Source organism: Ranitomeya variabilis, chromosome 5, assembly GCF_051348905.1.
Source record: "Ranitomeya variabilis isolate aRanVar5 chromosome 5, aRanVar5.hap1, whole genome shotgun sequence".
NCBI lineage: Eukaryota > Metazoa > Chordata > Amphibia > Anura > Dendrobatidae > Ranitomeya > Ranitomeya variabilis.
Window position 1 is genome coordinate 309394457 of NC_135236.1, and position 19830 is coordinate 309414286.

The window sequence follows — 19830 nt, forward strand, 5'->3', positions numbered from 1 at the left end:
TAGTGCATATGTAAAGTAATTAGAGAAAATATTAGTAACTATGCCAACAGATAATATTAAATTGAATAAATATCAAATAAATATAAACATCATATTTCCCAGTATATGATGCAAATAGAAGATGATTACAGGAAAACATTGATGGCTATAACAGCAGATGACAATAAAGTAAATAGATGTCAAATCAATATATACATAGTAGTAAAAATGCATAATGCAAGCAATGATACCCATCATATAGCAATCAGGATGGACAAATAAAGTGGACAAAGTATAAAGTCCCAATGTCATTCCATGTTCCAATACTGACCAGGATGCACACTCCGCCCCTTCACTGCACTCCAACGCGCGTTTCGCTACTGCTTCATCAGGGAGTGAGGAGGACAGAATGTGTGGGTAATATATAGCGCAAGAACAGCTGTGAGTACTAACAATCAAGGACGCCAGATTACATGGCGCCGCACTCACCCATGCAACAGCCACGCACCGGCAATCAGGAACCGGAAGTGCGTCACCGAGTGCGACGTGAGAGGCAGTCAGCGGCGCATCCACCAGCATCTGAGGATGGAGCGAGAGCGGCGCACAATGTCCCTGCAGCCATTATAGTAAGTGGAAATTGACCAAGAATGAAAAACGTGGGCGCATGCGAAGAACAGCGCACAAAATCAATGGGACCATTATGGTAAATGGAAATAGACCACCGAAAAAAGGGGAAATATGTAAAAAATAATAAAGAAAACCAACACCAAAGGAAAAAAGGAAGAAAATGAAAAAAAGTATTGATAATATATGAATAATATGAAATACGAAAACGAAAAACACAAAAGGAAATGGAAAAAAAAAAAAATGAAAAATGATATATCAAAGAATAAAAGATAAAAAATAAATAAAGAATTGAATAATTAAGGACAGTGTCAATAATCAAATTTTATTAATAAAGATAACCCAAACTATAACGCATAATAAATATTAAAGAAAAAGGTGAGACAGTCAAACATAACAGAAAAAGCTATATATAAACCCATCACTGACAAGCCTATAAAAATATATATGCACAAATCAAAAAAGAAAACAAGGGGAAAGGAAGGGAAAAAGGAGGATATATAAAGAAAATTAAAACTAGCAGGTTGATTCAATACTATAAATGATATGTTATAGAAAGCTTGCAAAGCCCCATTGCTCATTGAGGCCATTGGGGGTCATACTCTTAAGTGGAGTTATCCACCTGCATTCTTTCTGTGCTAGTTTTTTGCTTAAATCACCTATGTGATTACCAGGGTATAATCGATCGATACCTCTGACACGCAATAGGTGAGATTGATTGGTGTGGAATTGTCGGAAATGTCTGGCCAAAGGTTTAAGTTTCAAGATGGCCTCCTTGTCATCAATGCCAATTTTCTCTGCAGCTTTTATGTCTTTGACATGTTCCAAAGTACGGACCCGTAACTCTCGTGTTGTCATCCCCACATATATTAAATTGCATGGACAGGTAGCCAAATAAATGACCATGGAAGTCCGTCAATTAATAAAATGCAAGATCTTAAAATCACGCTCCCGTGCTGAATCATGAAAAACATTAGTCCTAACTATATGTTTGCAAGCCTTGCAAGTACCACAACTAAAGGAGCCCCATTTGGGACCCTTAGACCCCCAAAAAAATTGTGACGTAGGGGGTACATAGTGACTATGTACTAGGAAGTTCTGCAATGTCTTACCACGTTTGGCAACAATAGATGGTTGCTTAGGCAAAAGAGCTCGACAACGATGGATCCTGCAACAAAATGGGCCAATATTTAGTTATTATATCAGACATCTCGAATGATAATTGGTGATAAGGCACACTTGGCCATCATTTGCCTTGTTTTTGTTCTTATTTCTGGATTATCTTCATTATTTGAACACTAACACTAGGAATATCAAACTCACTTATACCATTTGACAGGATTCCAGTGATTTTTTGGATCTAAAGATTTCAACTGATGAGCTTGGACATTTACATACTGATGTCTTTCGCAAAGAGACTAGTACCAATGCATTACTACATGTAAGATCTGACCCATATTATTAGAGCCATACCCACCGGCCAATTTTTACGGATGCGGCGAATTTGTGATCAAGAGGATGTCTTTGAAAAACAAGCGAAAGATCTTTCATCTAGATTTTTACAATGTGGATACCAAATGGACAATATACAGAGAGCTAATTTGCGAGCCAAGAAAACTGATCGATCATCACTTTTGGTCTCCAGAAATAAGAACAAAAACAAGGCAAATGATGGCCAAGTGTGCCTTATCACCAATTATCATTTGAGACGGCGGGAAATGTCTGATATAATAACTAAATATTGGCCCATTTTGTTGCAGGATCCATCGTTGTCGAGGCTTTTGCCTAAGCAACCATCTATTGTTGCCAAACGTGGTAAGACATTGCAGAACTTCCTAGTACATAGTCACTATGTACCCCCTACGTCACAAATTTTTTGGGGGTCTAAGGGTCCCAAATGGGGCTCCTTTAGTTGTGGTACTTGCAAGGCTTGCAAACATATAGTTAGGACTAATGTTTTTCATGATTCAGCACGGGAGCGTGAATTTAAGATCTTGCATTTTATTAATTGCCGACTTCCATGGTCATTTATTTGGCTACCTGTCCATGCAATTTAATATATGTGGGGATGACAACACGAGAGTTACGGGTCCGTAATTTGGAACATGTCAAAGACTTAAAAGCTGCAGAGAAAATTGGCATTGATGACAAAGAGACTATCTTGAAACTTAAACCTTTGGACAGACATTTCCGACAATTCCCCACCAATCAATCTCACCTATTGCGTGTCAGAGGTATCGATCGATTATACCCTAATAATCGCAGAGGCGATTTAAGCAAAAAACTTGCACAGAAAGAATGCAGGTGGATAACTCTCCTTAAGAGTAAGATCCCCCATGGCCTCAATGAGCAATGGGGCTTTGCAAGCTTTCTATAACATATCATTTATAGTATTGAATCAACCTGCTATTTTTTAATTTTCTTTATATATCTTCCTTTTTTCCCTTCCTTTCCACTTGTTTTCTTTTTCGATTTGTGCATATATATTTTTATAGGCTTGTCAGTGATGGGTTAATATATAGCTTTTTCTGTTGTGTTTGACTGTCTCACCTTTTTCTTTAATATTTATTATGCGTTATAGTTTGGCTATATTTATTAATAAAATTTGATTATCGACACTGTCCTTAATTATTCAATTCTTTATTTATTTTTTATCTTTTATTCTTTGATATATCGTTTTTCATTTTTCATTTTTTCCATTACCTTTTGTGTTTTCGTATTTCATATTATTCATATATTATCAATACTTTTTTTCATTTTCTTCCTTTTTTCCTTTGGTGTTGGTTTTCTTTATTATTTTTTACATATTTCCCCTTTTTTCGGAGGTCTATTTCCATTTACCATAATGGTCCCATTGATTTTGTGCGCTGTTCTTCGCATGAGCCTGCCTTTTTAATTCTTGGTCAATTTCCACTTACCATAATGGCTGCAGGGACGTTGTGCGCCACTCAGTGCATGCGCCTGCCTCGCTCCATCCTCGGGTGCTGGTGGATGCGCCGCTGACTGCGACTCACGTCGCACTCGGTGACGCACTTCCGGTTCCTGATTGCCGGTGTGCAGCTGTTGCATGGGTGAGTGCGGCGCCATGTAATCTGGCGTCCTTGATTGTTAGTACTCACAGCTGTTCTTGCGCTATATATTACCCACAAATTCTGTCCTCCTCACTCCCTGACGAAGAAGTAGCGAAACGCGCGTTGGAGTGCAGTGAAGGGGCGGAGTGTGCATCCTGGTCAGTATTGGAACATGGAATAACATTGGGACTTTATACTTTGTCCACTTTATTTGTCCATCCTGATTGCTATATGATGGGTATCATTGCTTGCATTATGCATTTTTACTACTATGTATATATGGATTTGACATCTATTTAATTTATTGTCATCTGCTGTTCTAGCCATCAATGTTTTCCTGTAATCATCTTCTATTTGCATCATATACTGGGAAATATGATGTTTATATTTATTTGATATTTATTCAATTAAATATTATCTGTGGGCATAGTTACTAATATTTTCTCTAATTACTTTACATATGCACTATGCACTAAGAAACATATATATATGAACTTGCTTCCATTGGATATATATTTATATATGAATTTTTATCCATATATTAAATATAATTTATACCTTCCCAGTATAATTGATATGTATTAGTATTACCATCAATGGTTCCTGTAATTGTTTATTTTATCATCAAATATATACCTTCCGATTAATTGTTTTTGCTGGCCGTTTGGCACACCTATCCCTCACTTATTTTTCCATCACTTGATTTTATGACTTGTTTCAGCATGTTTTACATGCTTTTTAATTATGGTGTACAATCATGTTTTGTCAATGTTATTATTTAATAAAGTTTATATATTGTTATTTTGTTGATTGGATACTTATTTTCTTTTCGGATTTATTTAAGTTACTTGTGGTGTCTAGTTTCCAAAATGGTGTCATTTGTGGGGGTTTCCACTGTATAGGCACATCAGGGGCTCTCCATGTGCGACATGGCGTCCAATCTCAATTTCAGCCAATTTTGTGTTGAAAAAGTCAAACCGCGCTCCTTCCCTTCCGAGCTCTGCCATGCGCCAAAACAGTGGTTCCCCCCACATATGGGGTATCAGCGTACTCAGGACAAATTGCAAATTAACTTTCGGGGTCCAATTTCTTCTGTTACCCTTGGGAAAATAAAAAAAATTGGATCTGAATTTATTTTTTTGTGAAAAAAAGTTAAATGTTATTTTTTTTAAACATTCCAAAAATTCCTGTGAAGTACCAGAAGGGTTAATAAACTTCTTGAGTTTTGAGAAACTTGATGGGTGCAGTTTTTAGAATGGTGTCACTTTTGGGTATTTTCTATCATATAGACCCCTCAAAGTGACTTTAAATGTGATGTGGTCCTTATAAAAAAATGGTGTTGGAAAATGAGAAATCGCTGTTTAACTTTTAACCCTTATAACTTCCTAACAAAAAAAAAATTTGGTTCCAAAATTATGCTGATGTAAAGGAGACATGTGGGAAATGTTACTTATTAAGTATTTTATGTGACATATCTGTGTAATTTAAGGGCATGAAAATTCAAATTTGGAAAATTGATACATTTTCACCAAATGTTCATTTTTTTCACAAATAAACGCAAGTCATATCAAAGAAATTTGACCACTATCATGAAGTACTATATGTCTTGAGAAAACATTGTCGGAATTACTCGGATCCATGGAAGCTTTACAGAGTTATTACCTCATAAAGGGACAGTGTGAGAATTGTAAAAATTGGCCTGTCATTAACATGCAAACCACCCTTTTGGGTGAAGGGGTTAAGACACCAGGCTGTACTTTCTGGGAGATCTCTGCTGTTTCTTTCACTTGTAATTTTTTTGAGAAAAGAGACAGGGACGTTATGGGAGAGATGTCCCAAATATAAAACATACTCATTTGAAAAAAACATTTACATTATAATAAATGTTATACTTTTGCACTCATTCAAATCCTAACTAGGGTTAGACTTAGACTGTACAGAGCTAGGGCTATGGTAATGCTAAAGTTATCATTAAATCTAGAGGACTACAAAACTAAAAACTTTATTTATATAATAATCATTTTCGAAACTGCATTTTTTCACTTTTGTATCCTTTAAAACATTTTCAGAAAAAAACCCAGAAAATAATATTATACAACACCTAAAAATAGCTTGCTTTCTTCAATAAAAAAAAGATTGGGGAATCCCTATGAGAGTTTGAGGGTTTGCTCTCACTTCAATATGAAATAGCCTAGTGCTATCTGATGTTTTATCGGATAGTACTTGATCCAATTTTATACTATGGGACAGTACCTACAAGAAACAAAATGAGCAAAAAACCCTGCTGTAACTAAATAAGTAAAAAGTGCATTTAAATAACTCAGGTTTCTTAGTAATACTGTTTTTGATCAAAAATAGCATAAAAGCCATCCCACCATCAACAAAGTGCCCTGATCGGGATGGTCCTACGCTGTCTAATACTAAGAACCTTACCATGTGTCAGAGTTGTGTGTATCACTGCAGAGGTGAATCAGTAACAGTCAGACAGTAACATTAGCTGTTAGGGACCGTACCACTGTGGGGTTCCACTATGCAGACGGACACTTAACCTGAAGTTGAATATTAGGCATTAAATTTGCCTTTTAGCCCACTGGCTTCTATTTATTATAAACTCCCCTGATGATGCCACAGGACTGGGGAGGAAATGCAAAGGGAGACCTAATGTCATACTTTACTTCTGGTGCTGGTTTGCCAATAGCAGGGTTCACTTGGGGCCTGTCCTTGTCAGGACAGGAGCACTACAAGGGGCATGAAAGGGAGTCAACAGAACAATAACCTTATACCCTCTACCCTTCCCCCCTCATGAATCAACTGTTCCTGAGATAACCTAATAGGGGAACTTGCTGTGAATCCATATCCATTCTTATTGGTGAGATCAAACCATTTTTTAAAGAGCACTGGTTTGCACGAGCACTTTATTCATGTGTTTTTTCTTATGTCATGTTTTTGTCCATTTTACTTTAGTGATTAAAAGTTAAGTTTTATTCATTGGAAGACTCGCAACATGTACTGTATGTAAGTGCTTGGATAAGAATACAGTAATTAACCAGAGCCAGCATGGGTTTGTATCAAACCAATGTCAGACCAATCTGATTTAATTCTATGAAGGAATCACTGACTTGGTGGATTATTATTATTATTATACATTTTTATAGCGCCATGTATTCCATGGCGGTTTACATGTGAACGGGAGGGGCGAAAATAGACAAGTACAATAAACATGAGTAAAACAAGGCACACACAAGTACAGGAGGAGAGAGGACCCTGCCCACGAGGGCTCACAGTCTACAGGGGATGGGTGAGGATACACTAGGAGAGGGTAGAGTTGGTCATGCGGCGGTTCAGCAGACAGAGGATCGCTGCAGGTTGTAGGCTTGTTAGAAGAGGTGGGTATTCAGGTTCCTTTTGAAGGTTTCCATGGTAGGCAACAGCCTGATGTGTTGGGGTAGAGAGTTCCAGAGTATAGGGGAAGCACGGGAGAAGTCTTGTACGTGGTTGTGGGAGGAAGAGATTAGAGAGGAGTAGAGAAGGAGATCATGAGAGGATCAAAGGTTACATGTAGGTAGGTACTGGGAGACCATGTCACAGGTGTATAGAGGAGAGAGGTTGTGAATGGCTTTGTATGTCATTGTTAGTGTTTTGAACTGTAGCCTCTGGGCAATAGGAAGCCAATGAAGGGCCTTGCTGATTGGAGAGGTTGGTGAATAACCGTGAGACAGGTGGATTAGTCAGGCAGCAGAGTTTAGGATGGATTGGAGTGGTGCCAGAGTGCTAGAGGGGAGGCTAGAGAGTAGGAGGTTGCAGTAGTCGAGGTGGGAGATGATAAGGGGATGCACTAGTATTTTTGTGGTTTCATGGTCAATTAATGCATGGATCCGGGAAATGTTTTCAGTTGGAATCAGCAGGTGGAGGCAAGGGCTTGGATATGTGGCTTGAAAGAGAGGACAGAGTAAAGGATCACCCTGAGGCACCGAGTGTGTGGGACTGGGGAAAGTGAGCAGACATTGACATTGATGAATAGGTCGGGCGGAGAGGAAGAGTGAGGAGGGGGAAAGATGATGAATTCTGTTTTGTCCATGTTCAGTTTTCAAAACTGAGCAGAAAAGAAAGATGATGAAATAGCAGACAGAAATTGTGGGATTTTGGTCAGTAAGGAAGTGAGGTCGGGTAGAGATACGCAGATCTGCATGTCATCAGCGTAGAGATGATATTGTAAGCTGTGGGATTCTATGAGCTGTCCCAGGCTGAAGGTGTAGATGGAGAAGAGTAAGGGTCCTAGAAATGAGCCTTGGGCAACACTGACAGACAGGGGGCGAGATGTGGAGGTGGTGTGGGAAAGGAAAACACTGAATGTCCGGTCTGTTAGATATAATGAGATCCAGGATAGGGCCGAATCTTTGATACCAAGAGATGAGAGAATCTGTAACAGGAGGGAATGGTCCACAGTGTCGAAGGCAGAAGACAGGTCCAGGAGGAGGAGGACAGAGTAGTGTCGCTTGTTCTTGGCGGTTAGTAGGTCGTTGGTCACTTTAGTTAGGGCAGTTTCAGTTGAGTGGATCAGGGAAATGCGGGAAATATAGTATATCTCAACTTCAGCAAAGCATTTCATAAAGTATTTCATACTATTCTAGAAAAAATTACCAAGAAAGGGATTGACAAGGCTACGGTTAGGTGGATTCATAACTGGCTCACTGATCGTACTCAAAGAGTGACAATAAATGGGTGAACATTCAAATGGAAGATTATTTCAAGTGGGGTACCACAAGGCTTTGTCCTGGCCCCGGTGTTGTTAAACATTTTCATAAATGATCTAGATAAGGAAACTGAAGTTAAATTAATCAAATTGGAAGATGAGGCAAGGTAGGAGGGATAACTAAAACTAGAAGAGACAGAGAAAGGATTCAGAAGGATCTAGATAAGCTTGAACAATGGTTAGCAACTAATAGAATGGTATTTAGTAGGGAGAAATGCAAGATTCTACATCTAGGCAGGAAAGATGAGAATGATATCTGTAGAATGGGAGGAATAGAACCAAATAACGGCACATGGCTTGGATATACAGTACTAATAGATCACGGACTGCACATGAGTCTATGTGAAGCAGCAGCAAAAAGGCAAACACAGTTCTGAGATGTACAGTTGTGGCCAAAAGTGTTGACACCCCTGCAATTCTGTCAGATAATACTCAGTTTCTTCCTGAAAATGATTGCAAACACAAATTCTTTGTTATTATTATCTTCATTTAATTTGTCTTAAATGAAAAAACACAAAAAGAATTGTCCTTAAGGCAAATTGGATATAATTCCACACCAAACATAAAAAAGGGGGTGGATAAAAGTATTGGCACTGTTCGAAAAATCATGTGATGCTTCTCTAATTTGTGTAATTAACCGCACGTGTAACTTACCTGTGGCACCTAACAGGTGTTGGCAATAACTAAATCACACTTGCAGCCAGTTGACATGGATTAAAGTTGACTCAACCTCTGTCCTGTGTCCTTGTGTGTACCACATTGAGCATGGAGAAAAGAAAGACCAAAGAATTGTCTGAGGACTTGAGAAACTAAATTGTGAGGAAGCATGAGCAATCTCAAGGCTACAAGTCCATCTCCAAAGACCTGAATGTTCCTGTGTCTACTGTGCGCAGTGTCATCAAGAAGTTTAAAGCCCATGGCACTGTGGCTAACTTCCTTAGATGTGGACTGAAAAGAAAAATTGACAAGAGATTTCAACACAATATTGTGCGGATGTTGGATAAAGAACCTCGACTAACATCCATACAAGTTTAAGCTGCCCTCCAGTCCGAGGGTACAACAGTGTCAACCCGTACTATCCGTCGGCGTCTGAATGAAAAGGGACTGTTTGGTAGGAGACCCAGGAAGACCCCACTTCTTACCCCGAGACATAAAAAAGCCAGGCTGGAGTTTGCCAAAACGTACCTGAAAAAGCCTAAAACATTTTGGAAGAATGTTTTCTGGTCAGATGAGACAAAAATAGAGCTTTTTGGGCAAAGGCATCAACATAGAGTTTACAGGAGAAGAAAAGAGGCATTCAAAAAAAAGAACACGGTCCCTACAGTCAAACATGGCAGAGGTTCCCTAATGTTTTGGGGTTGCTTTGCTGCCTCTGGCACTGGACTGCTTGACCGTGAGCATGGCATTATGAAGTCTGAAGACTGCCAACAAATTTTGCAGCATAATGAAGGGCCCAGTGTGAGAAAGCTGGGTCTCCCTCAGAGGTCATGGGTCTTCCAGCAGGACAATGACCCAAAACACACTTCAAAAAGCACTAGAAAATGGTTTGAGAGAAAGCACTGGAGACTTCTAAGGTGGCCAGCAATGAGTCCAGACCTAAATCCCATAGAACACCTGTAGAGAGATCTAAAAATGGCAGTTTGGAGAAGGCACCCTTCAAATATCAGGGACCTGGAGCAGTTTGCCAAAGAAGAATGGTCTAAAATTTCAGCAGAGCATTGTAAGAAACTCATTGATGGTTACCGGAAGCGGTTGGTCGCAGTTATTTTGGCTAAAGGTTGTGCAACCAAGTATTAGGCTGAGGGTGCCAATACTTTTGTCTGGCCCATTTTTGGAGTTTTGTGTGAAATGATCAATGTTTTGCTTTTTGCTTCATTCTCTTTTGTGTTTTTTCATTTAAGACAAATTAAATGAAGATAATAATACCAAATAATTTGTGATTGCAATCATTTTCAGGAAGAAAGTGAGTATTATCTGACAGAATTGCAGGGGTGTCAATACTTTTGGCCACAACTGTATTAGGAGAAGCATAGAGTCGTAATTATCTCCCTCTATTCCTCCTTGGTCAGAACTCATCTGGAATACTGTTTCCAGTTTTGGGCACCACATTTTAAAACAAATAAAAACAACTGAAGCAAGTTCAGAGAAGAGCTACTGAGATGGTGTGTGGACCGCATACTATGTCCTACAAGGAATGGTTAAAGGATCTGGGATGTTTAGCTTGCCAAAAAAAAGGCTAAGAGGAGATTGAATAGCTGTCTATAAATATCTGAAGGGATGTCACATTGTAGTGGGATCATCCTTATTATCATTTGCAGATTGAATCACGAGAATCAATGGAAAGAAATTGAAAGTGAGAAGATACAGATTAGATATTAGAAAAAACTTTTTGACAGTAAGGGTGATCAATAAGTTGAACAGGCTGCCATGAGAGTTGGTGAGTTCTCCTTCAGTGGAAGTCTTCAAACAAATGATGGACAGACATTTGTCTGAGATGGTTTAGTGAATCATGCATTGAGCAGGGGACTCGACATGATGACCCTGGATGTCCCTTACAACTCTTTCATACTACAATTCTACGATGCTATGGTTAATAAAAGGTATCACACTTTTTTCTATAGTCTTACTTCCATGTGCCCGGGAACTTTTATTTTTTCCAGGGATAAAATAAACAGCCTATTTTAATTACCAAATATAACAATTTCTAATGTGAAGGACATAGTTTGTTCATTTTTTTTTCCAAAGGGTAAAATTTCAATTTGCACACATTAAAGAGATCTTCTTAGAATATGAAGTCTTGACACTTTGCCAGGTGTATAAGTGGAATTTTCTTACAAGGCTGCCAAATATTTTGCTTCAATAAATTCAGACTGAAGGCCACTCAATATGGCATTTACACACAATGGAGAAGAGAAGAATGGAAAAGAGTCATATTCAATACATGTGAACACGCAAGTGCTAATTTTTTGCAAGTGTGTAAGCAAGAATAAATCAGAATACAGAGTTCTTTGCTTGCAGTTCATACAGTAGACAAACAACACATTTTTCAAACAGAAACATAATCAAGTATACTCTTATTTCTCTGTTTCTAACATAGTTTGGCAACATAACATAAAGTGGGAAAAATCTGAATTAAACAATGCAAATATGCCTATATTCCATAGGGCATATACTATGTGATGTTATAACTTAAAGGGAACATGTCACCGGAATTTTGCGGGACCGGTTTTCGGTCATATGGGCGGAGTTTTTGTTTGTTTGATTCACCCTTTCCTTACCCGCTGGCTGCATGCTGGCCGCAATTTTGGATTGAAGTTCATTCTCTGTCCTCCTTAGTACATGCCTGCGCAAGGCAATCTAGCCTTGCGCACGCGCAGTATACTTTGCCCAACTGCGGGCAAAGTCGAAAAGCATTAGTGCGCCGGCGCACTATGTCCCGGAAGTATTTCGCTGTGTTCCAGGACATAGTGCGCCGGCGCATGTGCACTAATGCTTTTCGGCTTTGCCCACAGTTGGGCAAAGCATACTGCGCGTGCACAAGGCAAGATTGCCTTGCGCAGGCGTGTACTACGGAGGACAGAGAATGAACTTCAATCCAATATTGCGGCCAGCATGCAGCCAGCAGGTAAGGAAAGGGTGAAACAAACACCCGAAAACCCCACCCATATGACTGAAAACCGGTCCTGCCAAATTCCGGTGACAGGTTCCATTTAAGTAAATCCACTTTACCAAGAACTTGAAGCATGCACAATAAAAGTGTGTTGAATGTTTTACCTTCAACCAAAAAATAAAATTTGCAAAGATCTTAAATTCTTTTTTTCGGTAACAATGTACTTTTTACTCTTGTCACCACAACCTTGTGAACTCTCTTAATTTATTTATCTAAAGTTTAATGGACAGGAACAGATCACCATGATACATCTTATGGAGTCTGTCAGCACAAACTCTAATGATGTAGGGGACCTAGCCTCTATAAAAAATTTCAATTTTAGTGTTTTAATTTCTGAATCCACTTGCTAATTAGATGCTCAGTGCAGCTAACATAGAGAAACTAAAAAAAAAACATATCATAAAAAGCAGACTCACCAAAACCTTGTCAAATGACAAATGCACTAGCAGGGTGTAGCAGGCCCCCACTAATAAAGGCTGGTTCCCAGGAGGAATACACGTGGTCAAAGTTGTTGGTGCCCCTCATTTAATGACAGAAAAACCGACAATGGTCACAGAAATAACTTGAATCTGACAAAAGTAATAATGATTTAAAAATGTATGAAAATGTACAAATGAAAGACAGACATTGCTTTTCAACCATTCTTCCACAGAATTAAAATAAAGTAAAACTCATGAAATAGGCCAGGACAGAAATGATGGTACCCTTAACTTAATATTTTGTTGCACAACCTTTTGAGGCAATCACTGCAATCAAACGATTCCTGTAACTGTCAATGAGACTTCTGCACCTCTCGACAGGTATTTTGTCCCACTCCTCAAGAGCAAACTGCTCCAGTTGTCTCGTGTTTGAAGGTTGCCTTTTCCAGGTGGCATTTTTCAGCTCTTTCCAAAGATGCTCAATAAGATTTAGGTCAGGGCTCATAGAAGGCCACTTCAGAATAGTCCAATGTTTTCCTTTTTGCCATTCATGGGTGTTTTTAGCTGTGTGTTTTGGGTCATTATCCTGTTGCAAGACCAATGACCTGCAACTGAGACCAAGCTTTCTGACACTGGGCAGCACACTTCTCTCTAGAATCCTTTGATAGTCTTGAGATTTTATTTAGATTCACCCTGCACAGATTTTAGACACCCTGTGCCAGATGCAGCACTGCAGCCCCAGAACATAACAGAGCCTCCTCCATGTTTCACAGTAGGGATAGTGTTCTTTTCTTGATATGCTTCATTTTTCCATCTGTAAACAGGGCTGATGTGCCATGCCAAAAAGTTCAATTTTTGTCTCATCTGTCCATAGGATATTCTCCCAGAAGCTTTGTGGCAAACATGAAGTTTGGCAAATTACAGTCTGGCTTTTTTATAATTTTTTTTTTATAATAATTTTTCAACAGTGGTGTCCTCCTTGGTCGTCTCCCATGAAGTCCACTTTGGCTCATACAACGAGGGATGGTGCGCTTTGACACTGATGTTCATTGAGTTTGAAGTTCACCTTTAATCTGTTTAGACGTTTTTCTGGGCTCTTTTGTTACCTATTAAACTCAGCCAGTGGTATAATCCAACCAGTAGTTAGTATAACCGTTTTGGATTAAAAATAACCTTTAATATAAATCTTTAAAAGGTAAAAACTATTGAAGTGATCAATAACCAAAAAAGTACAAGGTGTATAGGACAGACAACAATAAAGAATTATGGATTGCACATAAACCGATGGGGTAATCTAAACCCCTCAATACATAATAATCTGTTTATTAAACCCAAATGTTGCATAACCTGCAATGCTTTTTCCTTATTAACATGAGGTCTCTAATGACACAGACTTCAATAGGCGATCCCAATAATATGGTCTTACCTGTTTAGTGCATACTCCACACAATACATATAGTTTAAACACTCATAGAGACAGACTCTATATCTCCATAGAGATATAGACATTATACCAACTGTTATAAGTGTGACTACTGTATATGATCCCCGTCAATGAGGTCAGGTCCGTCTATTTACCACAATTAAGACACTCTCCTATAGCCAAATGTCCATTAGGACTAATGTAAAGCAAATTAAAGGGTCAACATTGTCAGCAATATTCAATCCCCGGATGGTGCTACCTATTGATGCAACATATCTCTTCCCTAGTGCATCCTAAGGGTGTACTGTTCCCACCTCTCTCCTTTGGACTGGAGGGGATTCACACAAAATAGATGATCAACATCTGTCAAATTAGAAAGATCTCACTCGCACGCATATCGTTCTATGAAACAGCCTCTAATCCAATTACAACTGTGGATACTCTCCCCTTTGATCCAACGTGTTTCGTTGTCCTCATCAGGTGATAACATTGGGGCCAGTGTAATCATGCCATCTGGAAGACGCTGTCATTGCATGTGGACAGCCTAGCGTTGACCGAATTTTTAAATGCGCTCTGCAGTCAAATGCAAATTTACTTCCGGTTCTCGTAATGCACAAGATTCGGTCACCGGACCGCATGCACAGACCAGATATCCGCTTGGTGGGATGCAAACGCCAACAGGAAGTTTGGCAAGTGTGACCTGAGCTTACCGTGCAACGCAAGTGCCTCTTGTGTGTGTGCGTGTGTGTATGATGCATTCCTCTCATACGTATTGAATGCGCTTGCCACCAGATAATGGCAAGGTTACATCATGTATCACACCCCCTGTTCAGGGCGGTTCAGGTCTCGCTCCTCTTTCAGCATTCTACATACCATAGTATAGAGAACATAGATTAAGATCTATCAGTATTCCACTTTATTATGCGCAGGTTTCACACCACGGGATAAGCCTAAAAGGATAACTTTGGCCCTACCAAGACAGGGACCTACAGAGATCAGGCACAACTAACATAGATGCATTGTATTATCATAAAGATAGAGATGATGAGAAGAAACAAACCAGTATAATGATTGGGAACAAAGATGGAAGATACCATACTTATTAACCCCACGTGCGATAACCGACCAAAATCATCCCAGGAGACTAAACGCGCAGAGAAAATGCAGGTAGGAAAAAACAGAAAGGGGCCAAAGCCTTCAAAGTCCATAGGGTGCCCTATACCAACGCAACACTACCTAATGCGGAGGTTGGCACACTAGAACCTGCGCAGTGGCGTCCCCACTCGTCGACGGCTGTCAATTTCTGAAGGTTTTGTGGAGGGCCTGAATGTGAACAATCTGGGCCTACGTTTTGCCTTTGAGGCCGATAAATCTAAATTGGCATTGCTTGATGTCCTTGTCCAGAGAGGTGAGAATGGCAAAATTATTGTGAAGAACTACTGAAAACCCACTGCAATTAACTCTCTTTTGACGTGGGAAAGCAGTCACCCTAAGCCCCTTAAAAGAGGTATTCCAAAAGGACAGTATCTCAGAATTCGTCGTAACTGTTCAGATCTGTCCAATTTCAAATAACAGGCAGACGACCTAAGGGGGAGGTTTCGGGAGAGAGGGTACCCAGATAATGTGTTGAATGAGGCCTACAAATCATCTCTCTCAAGACATTGTAAGGATCTACTCACACCTAAACCCCCAAGAGTGGAAAAGAACACCTCACGCTTTGTGACTAAATATTCAAATGGGGCAGGAGAAATTTGAAATATCCTACAACGCCATTGGCAGATGCTCCATATGGACACGAACATCAGGGACTCAAACCCTTCGCCTCAAATTACATTTTGAAGAGGTAAATCCCTTAAAGACAGGTTACTCCACAGCCATTACCACAGCCCAAACAACTAGTCCTGGCTAGGCGCACAACCCGCAGGATGCTATAGGTGTGGAAAATGTAAAGCATGCGGCTCCTTGCAAACTAGTAAAATGTGAGTAATAACATGGGTAGAACCTACTACATCAGACAATTTATTAACTGTCAAACTAAGGGGGTTGTATACAAAGCAACCTGTGAATACGGTCTAGAATATGTAGGAAAAACAAAAAGAAAGTTTTGCAGGAGGATAAGGGAACATATTCGTGACATTGTGAATAGAAGAGACACTTCTATAGCCAATCATGTGAACAGACATCACCAGGGTAACATCAAGAAGATTTTGTTCATGGAGGTTGACAGGATAAACCCCCAACAAGAGGGGGAAATTGGGACCAGATGATCCTTCAAAAAGAGTGTAAATGGATCTTCTGGTTACAGACTGTACACCCAAAGGGTCTTAATGACCAACTTTCTTTTTCTTCTTTCCTGTAGCATAGGATGTGTTAGGGCTATCAGAAAGGGACAGCCGTCGATGAGTGGGGGCACCACTGTGCAGGTTCTAGGGTGCCAGCCTCTGCGTTAGGTAGTGTTGAGTTAGTATAGGGCACCCTATGGACTTTGCAGGCTTTGGCCCCTTTCTGTTTTTTCCTACCTTCATTTTCTCTGCGCGTTTAGTCTCCTGGTATATCCCGCGGTGTGAAACCTGCACATAATAAAGTGGAATACTGATAGATCTTAGTCTATGTTCTCTATACTATGGTATGTAGAATGCCGAAAGAGGAGCGAGACCTGAACCACCTTGAATAGGGGGCGTGATGCATGATGTAACTTCGCCATTATCTGGTGGCAAGCGCATTCAGTACGTATGAGAGGAATGCATCATACATACACGCATATGCACACGCACTTGCATTCAACAGTAAGCTCGGGGTCACACTTGTCGAACTTCCTGTTGGCGTTTGCATTCCACTGAGCGGATATCCGGCCTGTGTATGCGGTCCGGTGACCAGATTTTGTACATTACCAGAACCGGAAGTAAATTTGCATTTGACTGCAGGGCACAAGGCCAGTCAATGCTAGGCTGTCCACATGCAATGACAGCGTCTTCCAGATGGCATGATTACACTGGCCCCAATGTTATCCCCTTATGAGGACAACGAAACACGTCAGATCAAGGGGGAGAGTATCCACCGCTGTACTTGGAGTAGAGGCCGTTTCATAGAACGATATCCATGCGGGTGAGATCTTTCTAATTTGACAGATGCCGATCATCTCTTTTGTGTGAATCCCCTCCAGTTCAAAGGAGAGAGGTGAGAACAGTACACCCTTAGGATGCACTAGGGAAGAGATATGTTGCATCAATAGGTAGCACCACCCGGGGATTGAATATTGCTGACATTGTTGACCCTTTAATTTGCTTTGCATTAGTCCTAATGGACATTTGACTATAGTAGAGGGTCTTACTTGTGGCAAATAGATGAACCGGACATCATTGACGGGGATCCATCATATACAGTAGTCACACTCACTACAGTTGATAAAATATCTATATATCTCTATGGAGTCATTAATTATATAGTTTGTCTAATTAGTGTTTAAAGTATGTGTATTGTGTGCAGTATGCACTAAACAGGCAAGACCATATTATAGGGATCGCCTATTGAAGTCTGTCCCATTAGAGACCTCATGTTAATAAGGTAACAAGCATTGCAGGTGATGCAACATTTGGGTTTAAGGAACAGACTATTGTGTATTGATGGGGTTTAACCCCTTAGTGACAGAGCCAATTTGGTACTTAATGACCGAGCCAATTTTTACAATTCTGACCACTGTCAGTTTATGAGGTTATAACTCGGGAACGCTTCAACGGATCCTGCTTATTCTGATATTTTTTTTTCATGACATATTGTACTTCATGATAGTAGTAACATTTCTTCGATATTACTTGCGTTTATTTATTAAAAAAACGAAAATATGGCGAAAATTTTGAAAATTTTGCAATTTTCAAACTTTGAATATTTATTTACATCAGAGAGATATGTCACACAAAATGGTCAATAAATAACATTTCCCATATGTCTACTTTACAACAGCACAATTTTGGAAACAACATTTTTTTTTCTTAGGGAGTTATAAGGGTTAAAATTTGACCAGCAATTTCTCATTTTTACAGTAAAATTTACAAAACCATTTTTTTAGGGACCACCTCACATTTGAAGTCATTTTTAGGGGTCTATATGGCAGAAAATGCCCAAAAGTGACACCATTCTAAAAACTGCACCCCTCAAGGTGCGCAAAAACACATTCAAGAACTTTATTAACCCTTCAGTTGCTGCACAGGAACTGAAGCAATGTGGAAGGAAAAAATGAACATTTACCTTTTTTTCACAAACATTTTACTTCAGAACCAATTTTTTTTATTTTCACAAGGGTAGCAAGACAAATTGGACCCCAAAAGTTGTTGTGCAATTTATCCAGAGAATGTCGATATCCCGTATGTGGGGGTAAACCTCTGTTTGGGTGCACAGCAGAGCTCAGAAGGGAAGGAGCGCCATTTGACTTTTTCAACACAGAATTCCCTGGAATTGAGATCGGACACCATGTCGCGTTTGGAGAGCTGCTGATGTGCCTAAACAGTGGAAACCCCCCACAAGTGACCCCATTTTGGAAACTAAACCCCCTAAGCAACTTATCTAGGTGAGTGGTCAACACTTTGAACCCCCAAGTGCTTCACACTAGTTTATAACGTAGAGCCAAAAAAATTAAAAATCATTTTTTTTTCACAAAAAAGATATTTTCACCCCCAATTTTTTATTTTCCCAAGGGTAGCAAGACAAATTGGACTCCAAAAGTTGTTGTGCAATTTGTGCTGAGTATGTTGATACCCCGTATGTGGGGGTAAACCTCTGTTTGGGCGCACTGTGGAGCTCGGAAGGGAAGGAGCGCTGTTTGACTTTTTAATCTCTTAATTGTGAGAGCGGACGCCATTTTGGGTTTGTAGATGTGCCTAACAGCAGAAACCCCCCACAACTGACCCCATTTTGGAAACTAGACCCCTCAAAGATTTTAATCAGGGGTATATTGAGCAATTTGAACCCACATGTACGACACAGAGTTTGATAACATTAGGTCGTCATATTGAAAAAATTCATTTTTTTCCACGAAAATCTTGTTTTAGACCTGAATGTCTCACTTTTTTCAGAAATAACATCAAAAAGTGGACCCCACAATTCATTACCCACTTTATTGTGAGTGCAGTGATATCCCATATGTAGTCAAAAAGTTCTGTTTGGACAAATGACAGGGCTTGGACAGAAAGGGGCACAATGTGACAAATTTGGCTTTATTTGAAATAGATTGTTATACTGGCAGAGCCTGTATGGTTCAAGAGCAACAGAAATCCCCCATAAATGTCTTTTTTTTATAAATTGTACCCTCTAATCTATATATCTAGGGAGGTAATGAGTAGTTTGATGCCACCATTTCTTATGCAGTTGATGCAACACAAGCTTGAAAATTTACAATTTGCATTTTTTTTCACTGACTTTTTTATGATTCTTTTTTGTAAGTTCTGAGGAACACACCTCAAATTTTATTTCACTAGTTTTTAAGTGTTCAGAAATATATCCAATATGGCACCAATGTGAGTACTGGTGACAAAGCAGTGTCTATAATAGATGGCACACCATTTGGTCTTTAAGGTGAAATTGAAGATCCAGGACCCATTCAAAGCTTCTAGAGACATTGAGCAAAAAAAGAAAATCCTTCCAGGAATTATTACTCACAGAGGGAGGCATGCTCCTAAAACACATTGGCTGACTATAAAATTGGTCTTGCTAACAAAACAGTTGTCCTGCATTTGCGTATATTGTAGCAGGAAGAATAAACTGTACTGGAATGAAGGGCAAAATTTGTAGGAAAATGCAGCCAACTATGTGGCAAAGCGGAGTTTGTTCCAAAGATGAAAGAACACTATCAGGGCTAGAATGGCAGACACTTTCAGAGACTGGTCGTACAACGTCCT